General features: G+C 24.5%; 2 protein-coding genes across 2 annotated transcripts in view; one reads left to right on the top strand and one right to left on the bottom strand.

The window, feature by feature from the left end:
* LOC109601806 (chondroadherin) overlaps positions 1 to 4,031 on the bottom strand; it is a 116,873-nt gene extending 112,842 nt beyond the window's left edge. The window contains exon 1 of the mRNA XM_049969395.1: positions 3,939 to 4,031. The gene's annotated coding sequence lies outside the window, so the exon portion shown is untranslated. The remainder of the gene's footprint in view (positions 1 to 3,938) is intronic.
* The window catches only part of LOC109603619 (uncharacterized), a 118,619-nt gene that overhangs the window by 86,590 nt on the left and 9,585 nt on the right, over positions 1 to 22,444 (top strand). The window lies entirely within an intron of this gene.

Genomic DNA, 22,444 nt, shown 5'->3' with positions numbered 1-22,444 from the left:
AAAATAGTTTACCATAACCAACATCAACGTCTTTATTCATTAGTATTCTATTCGGAAGCACGAACATAATTTCGCCCGAGTAATAAAATGTTCCGGAGTCGGAATTTTCTTATATTCAATTTTCTAATGCGGCAACAATCGCCAAATGCCGTTAGAATTAATCGAAAAGTTTCCTTGTCGAAATTAAGGCTAAAGTTCATGAAATATCAATATGTAGGGGAAACTTTGAAATAAATTAATCTGAATAATTGCGCACTGTTTGTTAATTTTTATTACTTTGTCACAGTTGAGTTTACTAAATACCCAATCAATATCCGACACAACAAAATGTCCTGAAATTCTCTGGCACAATGTTCGTCATTACAGAATTGAAACGTTGTTAAAGTTTGAATTATTGAAACTGTATATTAAATGTTAATTGTCTTTTATTTTGTCATATTACATGAGTGGTACAAATATGCAAAACTAAATGTAAAATCTTGCTAATTCATGCAGTGATAAACTCGCAAAATTGAAGTTTGAATAACAATTAAATTTGCAGAAATTATTTTTGATGATTAAATACTATTACCACTATTTGCCACTGTAAATTATCATTAAACATCAACAAAACAGCACTATAAAGTTGTTTTATAAATCATAAAATGAATTTTAATTGTAATATTGTATAATTTTATTTAGTTTTTATTGTACAATATTATGTCCCTAATTACTCTCAACGCAGAACAAAAAACTTTTAATTACAAAGGCATATGAAAGAACAGAAAGCGACAAGTTAAATATTTTACTGCAAAAGCTAAATATAAAATACATTGCTGAAAGTGTACATTTTTTCCTGACAATTAAACATGTGCACAACAGTTAAAATGTATTTAAATACATAAAACATTTCATAAATGTCTAAATTGAAAATTGCAAAAAATGGTTGCCCGTCCATTAAACTCTCATTAACTTTAAATAAATTTCTATTAATCATTGTAACCGGTACACGAAACAACATTTTCTATTATCCCAAATCAATATGCAATGCAGCAAAATATTTATATTCGTCAGTGAATAAATTAACAAAGTACATTTCAGTAGCTGTGCCGATGAAATGTTAAAAGCAGAGAATAAATTATCAGTATTTAATATTAAATCGAAATTATTCTTTATTTTGTGATTGAATTACAAAAGCCCGTTTTGAGTGTTGGTCTTTTTGTGAAACTGACATGTCTGTTTTAATAGCAACCATTATATTTAATAATTTATTATTTAATGGTAAAATTATATAATATAATATTACGTCATTTACAGGTTTGTAAATTTAAATTAATACATTAAAAGCACAATTATTAAATAATGAATGTTCGATAAAAAAGGATTTAAGATCTGGTTGATCAAAATGAAACTAAATACGGAATATAAATATATTGTCCAGCTAAAATAACACGTTCCAACACAAATATTGAATCCGTAGCAAGTGAGAGAAATATATACGCCAGCAATATAAAAAAAGGACCGTAACATGGTCTTAAAAGGCCAAGAGGGACCTTTTGTATACAAATTTAGTCCAATGTTTCCTCCTCTTTTTTAAATGAGCCCGTGTAATCTTGTTTACATTGAGTAAACCTTGTTCAACTATTTATGCAGCTTTAGTCTAAAACGTTCAAGTTACGTACATCTCAATTTTTTTTTCTGTTGGCAACTCTTTTTGAGGGAGTTCTTTAATAAATTATTCTGATATATTACTTTTACTTTTGTAAGTTTCTTTAAAGGGTATAAATTTGTAAAGTAATTTGATTTGTATTTAATGGGAACAATCACGAAATTATTCAAAACAAGATTGCAATTTGATTAAGTGTTTTAATTTAATTGTTATCGACAGTTCAGTAAGTGTTCGACTTGCAAATTATTAATCACAACCACCTTTAGGTGACTTCATAAAATTATTATTAAAATAGTAGAAAATAAATTGATGCAAGTAATAAATGAACGATACATTAAATATAAAGGACAAATTTCAACAAAACTAATTTGACATCCAAATTTAATAAATTTTCCCTCTCGTGTTAAAACGGGTTAATTTATTTATCGTGTCATTGATTAATTGTGTTTTTTCTGTGTCGGATTAATTAAATTTTTAATTTAAACAAATTTATACGGTCCATGTTTGCTGCAATGTAACCTGTTCATTTTCCAATTATGCAATTAACATCGAATTTTTCAGTTAAATATGGAACGGCCGGACCGATTATCAGTGTTAAAATTGTTGGACCCGATCAATTAGGGTGAATTGTAGAAAGCAAACATCGATTTGAATAACAGATTTTCAAACAAAATCAACATTTTTATTAAAATTAATATAAAAAATGGTATTGTGTTACAATTTATTGTTTTTCATTTTGATTTGTAATATGAGTGCAACATTTAACTATAATTTAAAAAATATGGTACATGTTTTTTAAAAATTCAATAAATGAATTTATGTGTAATATTATTTATATATTTTAACACAAGTTTATTTAAATTTAAGAAAAACTATTAAAAATGGTAAATTGAAAAATATATATAATTTTTAATATAACAACATTTAAACTCTTATTTATTATTTAAACCTAATTTTATACCAAAAATATTATATATAATTTATATTTATATATTTAAAATAATAGATTGATATTTTAATTTTAAATTTTTGAATGTATTGAATAAATAATATATTAGAATAATTATAGAATGTTATTTAAACATTTAAAATTTAAAAAAAGGTGTACTTGAAAATATTATATTTATTTATATTTTATTTAACTTTAAAAAATATTATTTAATTTATAATAATACAATATTATGTTAAATAAACATATAAAAAGGGTAAATTGGAGATTTAATTGATAAAATCAAATAAAGATATAATTTGTTACAAAAATTGATTTAAATTTGTTATATAATTTATACTGCAACAATATAAATTAAAATAAAACTGAAAATATATTTTGATTATTTTTTTTACAAATAAAAATAAAATATAAATAATACTTTTTTAGCTTTCTTAATTTATTTAATATAGAGTTATAAAGAAAATGAATTTTAGTTAATTTTTTATAGATTTCAACTTTTTAATTTTTAGTATCAATTATTTATCGAAAAAAAAAATAATAATAATAATAAAGAAAATTTAACAGATTACACAAAAAAGAATGAATGACAACATTTAACACTTTTTTTATTTAAATTATAACAAAATATGAACATACAAAAAAATTAATTTTAAAATTAATATTTATAACTTTATTTAATTATTAAGAAAATAAAGTATATTTTGATTATCCATACTTATTATTTTATTTTATGAATATTTAGTAACTATTCTGATAAAAAAAATAAGTTTGAGATTACTACGTTTAGAAAAAAACGTGTCAATTTAAATTAAGAAATTTATATTTAATTAAAATGGTAAATAAAATTTAAATGAATAATATAAAAAGAAGAAATTTAAAAAAATTAAGAAATACTAATTTTGTTAAATAATGAATAAAATAATTTTAATATCACTTAAATGTTTCATATTTTTATGTTTAAAGTTAATCATTTTAATAAAACTTAATTTAATATATTTTTAAAGATCGATTCCAATTATTTTCTTTTAATTTTTTTTTTTTTTTTTTTTTGACCTGGATTAATCATGTAACCAATTTAAAAAAAACGACTGTGTAAACATACGAAAACCGAAATATTTAAGTTCTCAAAGAACAGTACGGAAAAATAGTCTTTTAAACTTTCAATGAGCAAAATTCGGAAACTTTTCCATCGGAAAATACACCGCAAACAATTAATAAATTCCACCATAGCCGGCAATAAACCAATCCAAGTAAAACGCACGGGAAGTCTAGCCAATAAAACCGCAACTTTGCCCATTTTCGAAACGGGCCCCCGACTCCTAGAAACAAATAACTTACGTGGGCGCTATCGCATAGAACTCCTATTAGAACTCCGCAACTTCGGCGCGTTCCCGTACGCAAAAGTCGCGCGCGCAAACAACCGGACCGGACCGCTGCTGCTTCGTCCGCCCGTGAACGCCGCCCGTGAACTGAGACGCCGGAGCTTCGGGCTGAAAACGGTGCGTCGCGACGGATTGCACAAGCGCCGACCGTATTAACAAGTCGTAAGTACACTTTGTTACGTTGGTCTTTGCGTCTTGGAACGCGTCGACCGATTGGATTTTATCGTTAATTATTTGACGGGTGTCCGATGTGTAAGGAGAAGAACGATAATTAATATTAATTATGGGGATCAGTGACGGATTTGGGCGTCCTAATAATTTATTATTAATTCAATTTAATAATTGGTTATCTTAGAGAGATTATACGATGCTTGAAAGAATTATTAAAAATGTGAAAGTAATTAACATTCAAAGTCTGCAAAACAGAATAAATCTCTTAAATATTTACAAAATCTTTAGACAGAATCTTTAAATTTTTTAAATTCTATAGATACTATTAGATTTCTTATATTCTTTATACTCTTTAGATTATTTATTTTCTCTAGATTATTCAGACTTTTCTTTAGATTCTTTAGATTAGTTAGATTATTTAGATTATTTAGATTCTTTAGATTCTTTAGATTATTTAGATTCCTTAGATTCTTTAGATTCTTTAGATTCCTTAGATTCTTTAGATTCTTTAGATTCTTTAGATTCTTTAGATTCTTTAGATTATTTAGATTATTTAGATTCTTTAGATTCTTTAGATTCTTTAGATTATTTAGATTCTTTAGATTCTTTAGATTCTTTAGAATCTTTAGATTCTTTAGATTCTTTAGATTCTTTAGATTCTTTAGATTCTTTCGTTTCTTTGGATTCTTTAGATTCTTTAGATTCTTTAGATTCTTTAGATTCTTTAGATTCTTTAGATTCTTTAGATTCTTTAGATTCTTTAGATTCTTTAGATTCTTTAGATTCTTTAGATTCTTTAGATTCTTTAGATTCTTTAGATTCTTTAGATTCTTTAGATTCTTTAGATTCTTTAGATTCTTTAGATTCTTTAGATTCTTTAGATTCTTTAGATTCTTTAGATTCTTTAGATTCTTTAGATTCTTTAGATTCTTTAGATTCTTTAGATTCTTTAGATTCTTTAGATTCTTTAGATTCTATCTATACATTTATAACAAATATTGAATAAATATTTATTATTTATTAAGCCACTTGGAACAAAATTATTTATTTCTTGAATTATTATATTACTTATATAATAAATATTACAAAATTACTAAAATCATACTGTTCAATATTTCAACACTTCTATTAAATACATTTACGAATTTATTGTTGACTTAGTAGATCCTATTGATTTAGTAAATATGTGTCGAACAAATTTAATCCGGAAATAGAAATTATTAACAAACCACTTTTCACCAAAATCCGTTTCCTTCCAAAACCAATTATTTCATTTTAAACAAAAAAAAAATAATAATTGAAATAATATCGAACTGTTTATATTCGATTGTGATTGTGTTCCTTTACTATAGAACACATAAAATTGTCTTGAACTTAATGCCTTCGTATTCGGCGTAACAAACTAATATTCGGAAATTCGGAAGTTCGGACAAGGACACATAACGAACGCTAATGAATCGAGACCGAGTAGTTGGGATGCACGACCCTACATGAGGATTAAATCTAATTTAATCAATTAACTTTCCGTGTCTGTGATCTAGATTCACAAAGCCACATCAAAAATTATAAAATAACGAGTTTCGCCACGTTCACATGTTGTAAAGCTTGAATATTAAGTGTGACCAATTCATACAGTCAACGTAATTTATGATTTTCCAATATTATTAGGTAAAAAGCCATACTTTTACAATTAATTTATTTTTCTTAATATTTTTCAGACTTAGATTTTTTGGATTCTTGGGATTCTTTGGTGTCTTTAAGTTCTTCAGGTTCTTCAGATACTTCAGATTCTCCTGATTTTTCAGATTCCTCTGACTCTTCAGATTCTTTAGATTCTTCAGATTCTTCAGATTCTTCAGATTCTTCAGATTCTTCAGATTATTCAGATTCTTCAGATTCTTCAAATTCTTCAGATTCTTCAGATTCTTCAGATTCTTCAGATTCTTCAGATTCTTCAGATTCTTCAGATTCTTCAGATTCTTCAGATTCTTCAGATTCTTCAGATTCTTCAGATTCTTCAGATTCTTCGGATTCTTCAGATTCTTCAGATTCTTCCGATTTCTTCAGATTCTTCAGATTCTTCAGATTCTTCAGATTCTTCAGATTCTTCAGATTCTTCAAATTCTTCAGATTCTTCAGATTCTTCTGATTCTTCAGATTCTTCAGGTTCTTCAAATTTTTCAGATTCTTCAAATTCTTCAGAATCTCCAGATTCTTCAGATTCTTAAAATTCTTCAGATTATTCACATTCTTCAGGATTTTCATATTTATTATAATCTTTAGATTGTTTAGAACTAATATTTTTTGTCTTAGAAGTAGATTAATTTTTGTTGAGTTATTTTGAATAAAAGTTAAAATTTGAAAGAGAATATAAAACCCAGTTACTCGTGAGTTTATGAAAAAGTGCGGGCTCAATTCCAGCGAAATAAATAAATTCGTCCGAGTCCAATAAGTATGAAAGGCGCACATTTAAAATTCAAACAAGATTAGGAGAGCTGGAAAGAGAACATTGTCCGAACGAACGTGTTCCGTGGTCTGGCCGTAATGAAATCAGTATTATGATTGTTTCCAAATAGGAATGGAATTCTTTCGGGGCGGACGGCCTGAAAAAATAAACAAGTGATCCGGCGAAGCGTGGCGCAATTACATGGTAATGTCGTTCCATAACGGTTTCACTTGGTTATTTTCAAATTTAATAAAGTTACGGCCGAACTTTTTCAATTCGTACACATCCACGGGTCCCTTATATATTTCTCATTCATTTCGTCGCGGGGCCCTCGTTGAAAATACAGACGTTCACAATAAGTGCCAAACTCGATTGTTCATTGTGCTCATTTGAATTTCAAATTATTACATTGGATATGTTTCTTTCTTCGCTGCAACGTGCACGTCTCCGCCGTAAATGTGTTTTGCTAAATCAAATTGTTCATCTCTTCGCGGCCGACGGAATCAACTTTCTTTTTTTTTTTTTAATTTCGTTCCTTCGCAAGGACGTTCCAACGACGTATTTGACCTCAATTCCTGTTTATAAAGTGTATCGAATTATGCATTAGCGCCGGTCTTATATTTCAATTTAATAAAATGTTCTATTTCGAAAATTAATTACCTGGCGTGTTAACTGATAATTAAATATTTATGAGTTGGTAGTTGTGATAATATGATAATTATTTAACTTTTTATAATTATGTAAATTGTAAAAATGATTATCACTTCAACGTAATTTTATTTTATTTCTTTTTTTTATTTTTATTGTAGCATGTAGTTTACATTCATTAAATCTGTTTAGATTTTGGATTGTCCTAATTTCATCTTAATATTTATGTTTATCTTTTTTAATTTATTATTATTCTTACCTTACATGTTTTACATGTTTTAAATTTTATATTTCCTATATTCTTAATATTAATTATATTCTTTAGATTATAAAAGTTATTTCAAATTACAAATATTTTTTATTTCTTTTGATTATTTAGATTCATGAAACTTTTAAATTTAATATTTTCTTTTTGATTTTTAAAAGTTATTAGTGATGTAAATTTTTTTTTCTTCAAAACATTCATTTAAATTCTTTAAATTCTTTAAATTCTTTAAATTCTTTAAATTCTTTAAATTCTTTAAATTCTTTAAATTCTTTAAATTCTTTAAATTCTTTAAATTCTTTAAATTCATTAAATTCTTTAAATTCTTTAAATTCTTTAAATTCTTTAAATTCTTTAAATTCTTTAAATTCTTTAAATTCTTTAAATTCTTTAAATTCTTTAAATTCTTTAAATTCTTTAAATTCTTTAAATTCTTTAAATTCTTTAAATTCTTTAAATTCTTTAAATTCTTTAAATTCTTTAAATTCTTTAAATTCTTTAAATTCTTTCTTTCAATTCTTTCAATTCTTGAAATTTTTTCAATTATTTAAATTCTTTTCTTATTTCTTATTCTTTTTTTTACTTCTTAAATTTATTCGCATTAATTGTAAAATTAAGGTTTTAAGAGATATTTTCTGTATACTTTAATTCAAGAATTGAATTTTTAAACATTATTTACTTTCTTCGGTTCTTTCACATTCCTGAAATATTTAGTTTGTTTAGCAGATTTTTAATGTTTCTATATTTTTTACTCTATGAAATGTTTGAAATCTTATTACTTTTTATATTCACCAAATTCTTTGAATTATTTAATTTTTTTTATTTTATAAATTTTTAGTATATTTTAGACTTTATTTTTGTTATTTGAATTCTCTACTAATTTTTTCTTTCATTCTTTCTAAATTTCTAACAATTTAGTTATTTAGATTTTATTATATTTTTCAAATATTTTGTTTAAAATGAGTAATTAGATCCTTGATAAAATCCCTTAGATTTTTTAAATATTTTAATACTATTCAGATCTTCTAGATATATGAGATTTTTAAAATTGAATTGAATTTTTTTCATGTAACTTTTTAATTATCTTTTAGACGAATTATATGAATTCATTACATACGTTAGAATCTTTAAATTATAATACAAATTTTATATTTATTAATTTTTCTTTAGGTTTAAATCTTAAATTTTTCCAAATTTCAATCTATTGAAAAATATTATTTAAAATTCTCTGATTTTTCTTAAAATCCTTATAAAAGCTTTTATATTTTTTAAATCTCTACTGTGCATTAACAATGAATAAAAAATTTTCATTGATTCAGGTTCAAGTTAAACTTTAATAAAACAAACTAGAAAAGCAAACATGTTGGAAATTTTATCAAATCGTTGAAATATAGAGGTATTTTGATGCACATGGAATTAAATTTGATTATTTCCCCATCAAATTATTTTTATGCGTGCTTTATTGCTTTTTAATATACTAATTTGTGTACTCAAAATATCTAGGCATTGTGTTTATGTATTTCAGTAACAATTATTATAATTAAACCAAATTATTATTAACATTACTGAATAAATTTTTATGGAAACATTGATTAATTAATAGGTTTATAATTAATTATATTTATTGAATTAAATTTGTATAATAATATTAAATTAAAATACACATCAAATTAATTATTTTAAAAGGTCATAAATTAACAATGTATATATTGCATGAAACAAGATTTCATGACAATCTGTGTAACATTATTTATGCGTATTTAAAGAACATATACTATAACTTCAAGAATGCGTGTTTTCACGCACATTTTTATTGTTATATTTCGTGTTATAAATAATTTGCATATAAATTTACAAAATAATTATATTATATGATTTATTCTGGCCGTAATAATTTCATGTAGATATTTTAATTGAAATAGTCGGAGACTGAAATGTTCTTAGATTTTTAAATTAGTACTAAAATTTCAATAACCAAAATAATATTCAGGATCGAAGCATAAAATAATACATTTCCAGAATGAAAATGATTCATTGAAAGAATTTTATTTCCATTTATACGATATGTAAGTGTAAAAGCGTCCCTAAAACTGAAACCTGGGGTAAGTAATGACATAAAACACCGAACCATAATAATCAAAAACTGCAAATTCAGCCCGCAATCTCGCGACCAACTGTAACGCCCGAATGAAACAATGTACAATTCTTTGTTGCGCTCCTTTCGAGTTTGATTTATCGCCCTTCGGCGTCGCTTATTCCATTACATACGCCGGCACAAAGTCCAAAATGCCATCTGCGCGCTCATTAACCAACAGCAACAGGTTTATTACGCACCCGTAAGCTTTTTCGCGTCGCGACGCCCGAGATTTCGACGCGCTACCGTCATCTCTGCCGTTGCCGTAAACGGTGATGGGTTTCTTTTTTTATTTGTCGCCCGCCGTTCGGGAATTCGACAGTCGAGTGTGTTCGGCGGGGTTGGAAGGAACAGAGGGTGGTGGGGCTGAAGCGAGATTAATTGCAGTTAATTACGGCTGCTGGAATGTTGCTTAGTGATTTTAGTTACCCGATCTTGTTTTATTTGAACCGAAATGTTGAAATAAAACTTTAATTAGTGATTTTATTAAATAAGCGATAAAGTACAATGTTTGTTATTTCTATTATAAAACAAATTGTAATAATCAATTTAAAACAATACAAAATTATATTTATTTAATATTCACTTCAGGTTTATTTTATTGTTCGTGTTTAAATTATCAGAAACATTTTTATGTATAATTCGACATTAATGAATAATAAATAACTCAAGCTATAAACAATTCATCAAATTCAATACCACATTTATAAAAGAAAGAGAAATAAACAAATTACTGAATCTCACTTGGGTGTATAACAAATTCCACAACCATATTGAAGATTAATTTATTGATTATTAAAATAAAAATCATATTTTCCAAAGAAACTTATTACTTTTAATCAAATAAACCATGTCATGTATTCAAAATTAATCAGGAATATCACGTGACTTAACTCATTAGTTCTCATAATTAATTTAATTCTTAATGCCAAACACAAGTTCAATTTTGTCTGTTACACTATGTTCACTAATGAGACTAATCAGTTATACTGTTTTTAAGATATTTTAACAAACACCAATGCAATTGTGAGAAGTGATCCGTTATGTCTAATATTCCTAGATATTCTAGATCCTAATTTAGTTAGTTTGGGTAATCGTCAGAAAAATGATCATTTTATTTTAATTCTATGTATTCATTTTGAAGAATTCTAAATTAATAAAAATATATTTTAATCAAATCTCATTTTTGACTAAAAATGAAAAAATTTTTATATATTGTATAGTCTTTTATTGTCCATGATCTGAGTTAACATTCATTAAAATAGAGTTAGCAATAAAAATGTTACAGAATGTAAGTCCAAAATAAAATGCAATAAAAAATTTTTTGAATTTATTTATTTATTAATAAATTTTAATACATAATTTCATTATAAAAATGTAACTTTTTATGTGTATTTTACTTTATTTTTATTTTCTATGTTTTAGGTTACTATTCATTAAATTCAAGTTATTAATAAAAATGTTACGAAAGTGAAAGACCAAAATAAAAAGCACATAACAACATTTTTTTATTATTTATTTCTATAATAATATAAAATATTGAAAAAACTAATTATAATTACATTTATTGACAAACAATAATAATAAATTTCATCATAAAAACTTAATAATCATAATTCTATATACTCATTTTGGAGGTCTTAAATATATAAAAACTACAAATAATTCTCATTTTTTTATGTAATAATATTGACTTTTTGTGTATTTTATAATTTTTTATTGTGTATGTTCATTAACATGTTACAGAACTGTAAGACCAAAATAAAGCATGTAAAAAGATATTTCTTTTAAATTTAATTTTTTTTATTTCCTATAAATTCCTATTAAAATAGGATCCTTATAATTTTAGAACAAAACAACTCATTATTTACATTATATTTACAATAAAAATGAAACAATCTAAATACATAAGATATTTAAATATATAAAAAATATTTAATTCTTAATTAAGGTAATAATAATAAAAGTAAGGTAAATATTATTAAATAATATTAAAACAATTTGAGTATTGTTGTAAGTATGCGTTAACAACGTACTATTGTCGCCATCTGTTAGGTGAATTAAAAACTCAGACTTCCCACTAAATGTTTTTTGTAATCTCAAAACATCGCCATCTAGTCATAGCCACAGAAAAGCAAAATTGATCAATAATATAAAATGCAGTTAAAAATAACTATAATATATTGCAGTTTCCATTTTTTAACTACTATCTTTTTACGTTGTTCAAAAATTTTAAAATTTCGTCAAATTATTGCCAATGGTACAAATATATGTATCTAATCAAAAAAATTGAAAGTAAACCAATAATATTCAGCCTTCACAATAATTTTATATATTTTAAGGAACTATTGAAAAATCAATGAATAATTTAATTAAAATTACAAAAAGGCGTGTAAATGTATGATACTTCAACAAAAATTTTCAGTGACATTGTAAATTTCATTTATTTCATTTACTTCCTCGTTCGATTGTCAAGGTTAACATCCCTTTAAAACGCATGTCCTGTATAAATTGAAACGAAGGCCCAAAATTTAGGCTTGACTAATATTGCTTAAGATTTTCATTAACAAAATTAAATAATTTATTATTAAAATTTTATTTTTTTTTTATAATTTCTATTTTAGATATAGGTTCATAATAAATTTGTTTGTTCACTTTTGTAAACACAATTAAATTTTCGGAAGCTTTTTGATATAATTACTGGAATTCTCTAAAAATTTGTTAGAATTTTAGTTTTAATAATTCTATTTTATATTATAGTACAATATTTGTGAAAAATTATAAAATATCACTATATTGATTGATTAAATTTCTATTCTATAAATGTATAACATTTGATAAAATTAAGGAAACAAAGAAAGCTCAATCATTATCGTGTAATAAAACCACTAAACTGATTTTGTATTTTGTATTTTTTTTTTAATAATTGAATAAGTGCGAATGCGGCCTAATTTCGCCGAAGCTCCGTCCTACCCCCAACTCAGTTGATTCCAATTCGCGCACATCCCACAGCAATGTGACAGTGGGCTCCGCGTTTCGCACACACTCGCACACATTCCCAGCAACCCCCGACTGGAATCGTCGTCCAACGTTTCGTGCACACCGCATCGACCCGCACATCGAAAACCACCGTCAAGGGGGAAAATGGGCCGCAGTAAACAGTCGATTCATTCTCGAGTTTGAATAGGAAAACGTGAGAAAAAAACGTGCTCGTAAATTTTACATTGACTATGTGATTAAGTGTTTGGGAAAGCGGTGTCCTTCGACGGCCTATTATGGTAAACGATCATCGTTGAGGTAATCTGTTTGTTGATGTTGATGATTGGGTTTGGGGGGTTAACCTGATTTTCCACGTTGCCGTAGCGCTTTTGTTTTGGTGCAGGATCTGCATTGTTGATGTTGCAGGATCAGCGATTTATAAATTCTATAACATATATGTTTTGTGCGTATTTTATAAATGTTTAATATTTTTTTTTCACATATTAGTTTCACAAGTTTAAATTCTAATTGAATTTTTAATAAAAGCTCTTAAAATTTAATTTAAATAAAATTTAATAATTTAAAGATTATAAATTATAATAATTGGATCAAATTTTTTAGAAATATTTTCCCTTTCATCAAAATTTATGTAAAAATATAAATTACCTATATTATAAGTAATAAATATTATCCAAAATTTTTTTCAGAGATTCTGAAAAGTTTTTTTTTTCAGGAAGTACCAAAAACTAAAAAATATAAATAATAATAATAATATAATAAATGTCCAAAATCTATTATTTCTATAATTGTAACTGATACCATACTAAAAAACAAAAATATGTCATCTGACAATATACATTATATTTATAATTTAGAAATAATTTTATAATTTTTATATTTCAGCTACAAAATACATCATCAACTTATTTAATATTAATTTTTTATCTACACAAAAATTGAATAACTCAAAACCAAATGAATAATTTTATGTAGAATTCAAAAATTATATAAAAAGTTAAAAAATATAAATAACATCACCAAAATTTCAGATTAATGACTCCTTCATTCTCTAATCAATCAATTGATTGATTAGATAATTGAAAAATTAATAACAATTAAATTCAATGAATAGTTATTTGATAACATTATATTTTAATATGTTAATAACAACTGTTATTAATGTAAGAATGTACCTGGAATTAATTGTATTAATTTTATATTTATTTGCTTTTTTCAAATATATTTAATGAAACACAATAGAAATAATTATAATTTCCTTGTTTGATTTAAGTGGTCAAATTAATAAAATGATCATTCTTAAACCAATACTTAAAAAGTTATTAGAACTCAGTTGTAAGTTAGGTCACTTCAGTTTCATTTATCGTTTATAAACGTTTAAAACTTTATGATTGCACTAAACGAAACTTCATTATTTATATCCACATTCAATTCAATCGATTAACATTAAACACTCATAAACCGTTTTATTTCATTATAATGTCCTTTTTACAGCTCGTTACTTATTACGAATGAAAATTTTCCCAGCCCATTATTATTAAAATTCCACGAAACTTCGTCGTTGCCTCATCAGACAAATTGCCGTCTAAAAATAGGCCCCTCGACTTTGTGCAACTTGTTAATCTAAAAATCTTTAGACGAAATCCAACGGCACAAACAATTTACCCCCGAATATTTATGCAATCAGGAAACGGGCACACAAATTAGCAGTGCAATATTGTATTATACACGGGGGAGAGGACCCCAAAAGTGGGACGATAATTGCTTAAGTCTTCTTCATTTTCATAAAAATGTCTCTCGATTTATTTTTTAACTACTTTTACGCTTTTGATGTTTCTTAATAAGGTTGCTTATTTGAAATTAAATTTTATAAAACGTAATTTATGATAGGAAATTATTCAAAACGGAGTAATATCAAGTTACGTTTGATGTTTTATTATATTTTCCTTGGAGGGATATTTAGGTTAGTAGTTCACAGAACGCGAGTAATTCGTTGCAGTGGTATTTATCAAATGAGTCTAACGCCCTTTTACAGCAAATATAATTTTTAAAAATTTATCTTTAACAAGTAAATTTACAATTTTTATCTGTGCCTTAAAAAATTGGTGAATGCACCTTAGGCTTGAAGAGTTAAAAAATACTGAATGCAAATTTGTATTTACGATTATTTTTTTCGAAGCATAAATTAAACATTACAAAATTATTGATAATATTTAAAATTGTAAATACTAAAAATTAGAGATATCATTTTTGCTTTAAAAATGGTGAATGGTCCTTACACCTGAAGAGTAATTGTTAAAAAATACTGAAAGCAAGTTTATTTCTACCATTATTTTTTTCGAAGCATAAATTAAACATCAGATAATTGTTGATAATTTTTATAATTATAAATATAAAACAATGAGTTTATACGTGCTTTAAAAAATGGTGAATGCTCCTTATGCCTGAAGAGTTAAAAAATACTGAAAGCTAATTTATTTTTACAATTACTTTTTTCATAACATTTGATTTGTATAATTTATTATTGTAAGTTTCACATGTGTTTAATTTTAATTATATTTTAATAAATACTATGAGATTTAAGAAAATTGCATGGTGAAAATATTTTTGACACTTGGAAAAATATTTACAGACGTTCTTAAAAAACAAATCAGATAATGAACAAAAATATAACATATTTTATCAACTAGTACACTAGCTTCCTCATATTTTTTTTTTTGATAATCTTGAAAATTTGGATTATTTCTTTCTATATTTATATATTTTTTTAATAAAAAAAATATCATTAAAAAATATCTCATAAACTCATAGAATTTCAATCAGAAAATTATCATTATCATTTATAATTTAATGTATTTGAAATTTATGTGAATTATATTTGATCATCTAGTAAAATATAAATTAACCTGATTTTTTAAATTTATTGTTATACATTTATTAAATTTTATTTTTGACATTATGAATGTTTACTGTGAGCACAGACATTTTTCAGGCAAAGAACTTACCTTGACATTTGGAGAAATATCTACAGAAACATGTAAAAAGCAACTCGGATAATAAAGGAAAAGCATCTCAATGTTATGTATTGATTCTATAGTCGAATACTTGACGCATAACTTAATAGTAGAGAATTTCCGGAGAGAAATTCTATACTATATTAGAATCGGTAAAGTTCAAATCATTATTCCATTCATCTCCAATATAAATAATATCAACAGTATTATTTTTGACTAAGAAATAAACAACAAGAAATTTAAACTAAATTTACATAAATAATAATACAAACATAAACTATTAATATTATTCTGAAACATCAAGACAGTTTTATTTTAGTTTCGCTGAGAAGATTTAACCACAAATTACATCTGTGCTTTAACTTTATTGTTTGAATTCAGAAACTCAATTTTAATCCTTACGAGTGGAATATTGATTGATAAAATCAAATATTAACTTAAACTCTTAACAGAATTTGTTTTTTTTTTTCAATTTAAATCAATTTAATAGTGTAGCAAATGTATACAAATTAATTGCAACTTAAAAAAATCTTACTTTATTAAAAAATCAGCTTAGTTTCTTAATTATGTTATTTGATCTATCCAACATTGAACTTGGCCTTTCTTCTTTCTTGAGATGTTCAGACGAAGTATTTTCATAACTTGAACTTGTATTCGGAAAAGCTTTCAGGAATTTCAATATGCAATAATGCGTTTGGCGCTGTGAAATTGAAATATGTATTCGGTCTAGTCGAATAGTCAATATATTAGGTTTAAATTGGAGGAACGTCAACAAAATTTTACAAATATTGACACTGAGTGTACTGACATTTCAATGTTTAATTTATCTAGCCATAAACATACTTTATTATTTTTTTGTTTACACTTTGTACTAATCATTTCGAATTTTCGACCTAAATATTTTGGTTTTAAAAAGGCAGACTTAATGAGTTTCCAAAATTGAATTTCCATAACGTGTCCCGTAAAAAATAATAGATATGAGCGAATTCCTAAATAATAATTAAAAAAAAAATGTATTTTTATTATTATCATTTAGAAATATCAATAAAAACAAGGAATATAAAAACACATCCATTACACTAAGCAAATATTGAATTTTAACTTTTCCGTTTATTCTGTTTATTTATATAAAATTGTGTTTAAAGCTTGTTTAGATGACGAGTTGGTATTTTTTAATTAGTTTAATTATAAAAGAATATTAAAATAATAAGTTCAAACATAAAATAAAACTTTTTTGTTATTATTTACGTACATAAAAACTGGAGGTAGAAAAATATATTAATTAGACTTAACAGCGAAGCTAAACAAATATTTAACTTGAACTTTTCTGTTTATTCAGTTCCTCTATGTAAATACGGCGAATAAAGTAAATTGAAACTGGTTTAGATGAGTTGGTATTTTTTTTAATTAGTGTTTTCGGTTTGTTCATTTTAATCGAATTAAAATAAAACGAAATACTAAATCAAATATATCAGGTTGAAAATGAGTCAATTAAATTTCGAATGTGAATTAATTTTGATAATATGAAACAGAGTTTGTATTAGGGCCACGAATTTAATTAGAATAATTTGAATACTCAAATATTTGCATATTTTAATTCGTATTCTGTTGAGAATAATTCGAATATTTATGTACATCGTTGTAACTGTGACACGAATATAAATATTTTAATATTGAATTTACGAATAATTAGAATATTAAATTAAATTAAAATGTTGAATGTAGTAATAAGCATTTTTTAGTTATGTAAAATTGTCTTTATTTATTTGAAAACACAAGTTTAAATTAATCAATTTCAGTTTAATAATTACAATTTATTAATTTAATGTGCCTGAAATTCATATGAACAATGTAATTCCTATTTTACCCTCTAGTAAACTTTCAAATTTAATTAATATCATTTGATTAATTAAGTTGTCGTTTTTACTTTTGATTGAAGTCCCTGAAACTTGGTTTGTAATTGCATTTTACATTTTTTTGGTAACCTTGATAATTAATATAATTACTTGAATTAATCAAATATATTTTATTTAAGGAAAAAATTGTTGAACTCAACTTTATATAAATTAAATTAAATTAAAAAATACTGTATTATTAATTTAATGCTCCTGAAATTTATATAAATGATTCCTATTTTAAAACCTAGAAAGCTTTCAAACGTCACTTTCAACAAAAATGTTTAAGACACTTAAACGTAACAAATATAAATAATATTTAAAAATTGATTGAAAGTAAAACGATAATTCTATATACGTATATTTTACATTATATATAAACATTTGCATTTAATACATGGTACACCAAAATTTGTTTGTTTTAAGTAATACTATAATCACATTACCATACTAAACAGAAAATATCGACTAGGAGCCAAACAATGCGTATAGATGGAATGAAGGGAGCAAGACAGATACGAACCAACTGTTGCCATCACCGATAAATTCACCGGCGACCGGAGAAATCCGGGAAGGGAGATAAAAGCCTCGTGCCTTTGTTTCCGATATTTGGATAACGCAATATTTACTTTCCAGCAATACAGTTTACGGCATACAATGGGATCGTTTTAATAAAAAACTGTTCTCTCTCTCTCTCTGTCTCTGTGCCACTGAAAATTAAACGGTCGCTTTTAAAGTACAAAACTGTTTTATGGTCGGAAGTAATTGTTTTTGGTATTGCGGTGCACATGCATATAGCAATTCGTATTCACCACACACAGGTGAGGTACAGTAGATCGGCCTTGGCAAAGGCCATCGATATCGACCGATGAAATAATTGATATTTAAGCTGCGCGATGCCCACGCGTATTCCTCTATTGCTGCCCATTCATTACGGAGGTTGAAGCTGTTGAATGCGGCTTTATTGCTAATGAGTGGTAAATGGGCTAAATGTGAACTTGCTGCAGGTTTTCATTTACAACAAATACAGACATACTCGTACAATATCAGATTGTTCAGATGCACTGATTAATTTGGAATAATAGTGGAAGATAATTGAGTTAATTATTTGCGTATCATTACAGACGTTGTCAAGTACAAATTTGATAATTAGTTGTGACATTGACTCAATAGAAAAGCATTTTTTCTTGTTATTTTCTGAAAATATAAAAACATTTTAAATTAATTTGTCAGTAATACTTTTCTGATTTTCAAATTGTGGGTGTGTTTCAACTATGATCCACAATGAAGGGCAATCACCATCGAAATGAGTGATATTTCATTAAAAGGATAATCCAATTATAAGTACAGTGGTATGAAATTCGTTTTGATCGAATGAAAAATAATTAAGTTATAACTGATGCAATTTCAAGTTCCATTTAATTGTCTATTTAAACCTAGAATTCGATTTAAAATTGTTCACCGCATATAAATTATCCCGGAATATGTGAGAGGAGTTTCTACATTTTCGCTAGAAACTAGTTTCATAAAAACAAAATAAAGTTGAGAACAATGAACTTGTTCTAATTAGGATAAATAAAATAAAAGAAAAAGTCGCCTCTCATAGAAGTGTATATTGCACTAAATTTTTTACGTAACTTTGAAATTAAAATATATAAAAATTATTTTGTAATATTACTTTAAAATAAAAACTCAGTTTATTTTGGTAAATATATTATATTTCACTAGTAAAATTATTTTAATAATAAAGAATTAATGATTTTAATTGATTATCTATAAAAGTATATAAATTTCATATATTTATTTTATTAGCAAATATAAACAATAAATAAAATTAATTACAATTTATGTAAATAAGGATGTTTAATAATGTTTACTGAATGAAATATTATAATATAAAATGAACAATTTTAAAAATTATTGAAAGGCTTATGTCGTCACAAATACACTGATAATTTCGTATGATAATTGAAATTTAAATTCTTTAATTTAATTTATAAACGACTTATATTTCATAAACTGTCTTTTTTAAATTTTTAATTAATTTATTTATAACTTTTTGAAGATAATCATAAGACTACAAGTGGTTACAGCAATTCAATTAATGGCAGTAATTTTGATTTCATTAAAAACTAGTTTTAAAAAATAAAATAATTAATTTAAAGTTTGTAACTTAAATTAACAAGAAATATTATAATTCATTATCGAAATTATTTTAAAAGTACAGAATTCCTCGAAATAATATTAAATGCATGACGAATTTCAGGAGTGAAAAATACAAATATCTATTCCACATTCACTGAATCGAATGCAGTGTTAATCCGATTTAACGAGTATGCAGTGAATAATCAACCAAAATTCCATTAATTAAAGCTGAAGTAGTTAATAACAATACAGATATTTCTGAAAAATATAAAATAATAATATTTTATATTTTACAATTAAATAGAATTTATTTTACGGATTTGTAATAATTTTTAATAAAAATTTAATATATATTTTATTTGTAAAACGCACAGCTCTAATTAGAGAAATATTACAATATAAAATGAACAATAACAAAAAATTATTGGAAAAAATCCTAATTTAACGACGATTTATAACTCAATACTAAAATTGATATTATTAATTTGATTTAAGTTTTTAATTAATTAATTTTGTCTATTGGAAACATATGTCAAACTGTAAGTGATTCTTTGTTTCATAATAATAATTTTGGTGATAATTTTTACATTTTACATTCGTTTGAGTTCTGAATATCAACAGATATAAAAAGACTGTCCTCACTAAACTGTCATAAAAACAAAATGATGTTAAAAAAAATGAATATAACAAATGATCTAATTGATATTTGTTGTATTAAAAGAAGGTTAAATAGGAAAACTTCAAAGCATAACTAATATTTAAAAATTCATTAGTGAATTGTTTTGAAAATAAAAAGTCAATCGACTTTCATTAAAAATTAAACACTACGAATTTCATTAGCAAAGCAGACAGAATATTGATTCAAAATAAAGAATTAAGTGACCTCCATTAAATATTATATATTATATATAATATTATAATGAATCATTAATTAATTTCATGTGCAAAAAAACTTATATTCACACGGCTACATTTTTCATTCCCGTGAAGGGTGATTTGAACAATGTGAAGAGAAAAATTTCAAAAATTAATAATTGAGTACTTAATAAATATTCAATTCAATATCATATATAAAGCATTATAATATTATAATTCATCAATTATAATATAATATTATAGTTCATTAGTAAAATATTTTAAAAATTCCATCAAATAATATGAAATGCATGACGAATTGTAAAAATAAAAAGCTCAAATATTGTTGAATACATATTCATTCACAGAATTCTATGCAGTTTTAATCCCCTTTAATCTAGTTACTTGAATAGTATGAAGAGATTTGTAATAATTAAAACTAATTGAAGTGGTTAATAACGACACAAATATGTTTGCAAATACAAAAATAAAAAAAATATTTAATATTTTATCTCTAAAAATATATAAATTTCAACATCACATGATCGAGATTTATTTTACGAGTGAATTTACGGATAAAAATTTAACACGGATTTTATTTGCAAATTGCATAGTTAAAATTAAAGAAATATTATAGTATAAAATGAACAATAAAAAAAATAATGAATAGTCCACAAAAATACTGATAATTTCGCGTGATAATTGAATTTTAAATTTCATTTAAAAACCATACAGTTCTAATATTTTCATATTTAATTTCACATATTATATTTTACACCTTACCGCTCTATTTTTTAAACCGGTGTTATAAAAGACAAAATAAAATTAAAAAAAAACACTTATATTAATTAGAAAAAATAAAATTGAAGAAAATATCGATCCATTATCATGTGGTTGATATGGTTTCTTTGAAAAGCTTTAAAACATAATATTATTTTAAAAATAAATAACTCATTAAATATTATAAAATGTGTCCACGAATTTAAATACCTTTAATAAAAATACCTGGAACACTGTGAATACTAAAATTCCAAGAATTAATTTACCTCTCATTTAGTCCACTTTTAAAGATAAATAACGATTATTTGATAGTGACCATATATAAAAATAAATAAATTTCAATGGCACATTCAAATGAATATAAATAATAAATAAAATTACATACAAGTTATATAAATGCAGATTTGCAATTTATAAAAATGAATGAACAATAACGAATTCAAATTATTATTAAATGAAGTTCAAAAAGGCTTTTAGGGAAGCTACAGAACAAACAAAAACAAATAATTAAAAATGCATTAGTAAAATTATTTTAAAATAAGAAATTAGTCGACTTTCATTAAGTAACATTATAAATTATATATAAATTTTAAGGGCAAAAAAAAACAGATAGTTATCGAATAATTTTCTAGTATTAATTAAGTTAATGAATTTATAAGGAGCTTATACAAAAACATGGAAATATTAATAATTCAAAAGTAACATCAATAATATTATTTTAAAAATAAATAGTTAATTGGCTCCATTAAATATCACAAATTTCATGAATAAAAAAAGAAACATGTAAATAATGAGAGTACTTTGAATAATCTGAAGATAAAAATTTCAATAACTAAAACTGAAGTAGTTAATAACGATACATAATATTTCTGTAAATCCGCTTAAAAATAAATAATAATTATTTATCAACGTTAATAAAGAATTATTTTGTTTCCATCAAATAATATGAAATGCATAACGAATTTCTAGAGTAAAAAACACAAATATCTCTTCAAAATTCACTGAATTGAATTGCAATTATTAAAACTGAAGTAGTTAATAACGATTCAGATATATATGTAAATCCACTTATAAAAATTAAAAACTAATATTTAATATTAATCCATTATAAA

This window comes from Aethina tumida, chromosome 7 (assembly GCF_024364675.1).
Source record: "Aethina tumida isolate Nest 87 chromosome 7, icAetTumi1.1, whole genome shotgun sequence".
NCBI classification, from domain to species: Eukaryota; Metazoa; Arthropoda; class Insecta; order Coleoptera; family Nitidulidae; genus Aethina; species Aethina tumida.
Note: the sequence above shows the minus strand (reverse complement) of the source record. Positions and strands in the feature narration are given on the sequence as shown.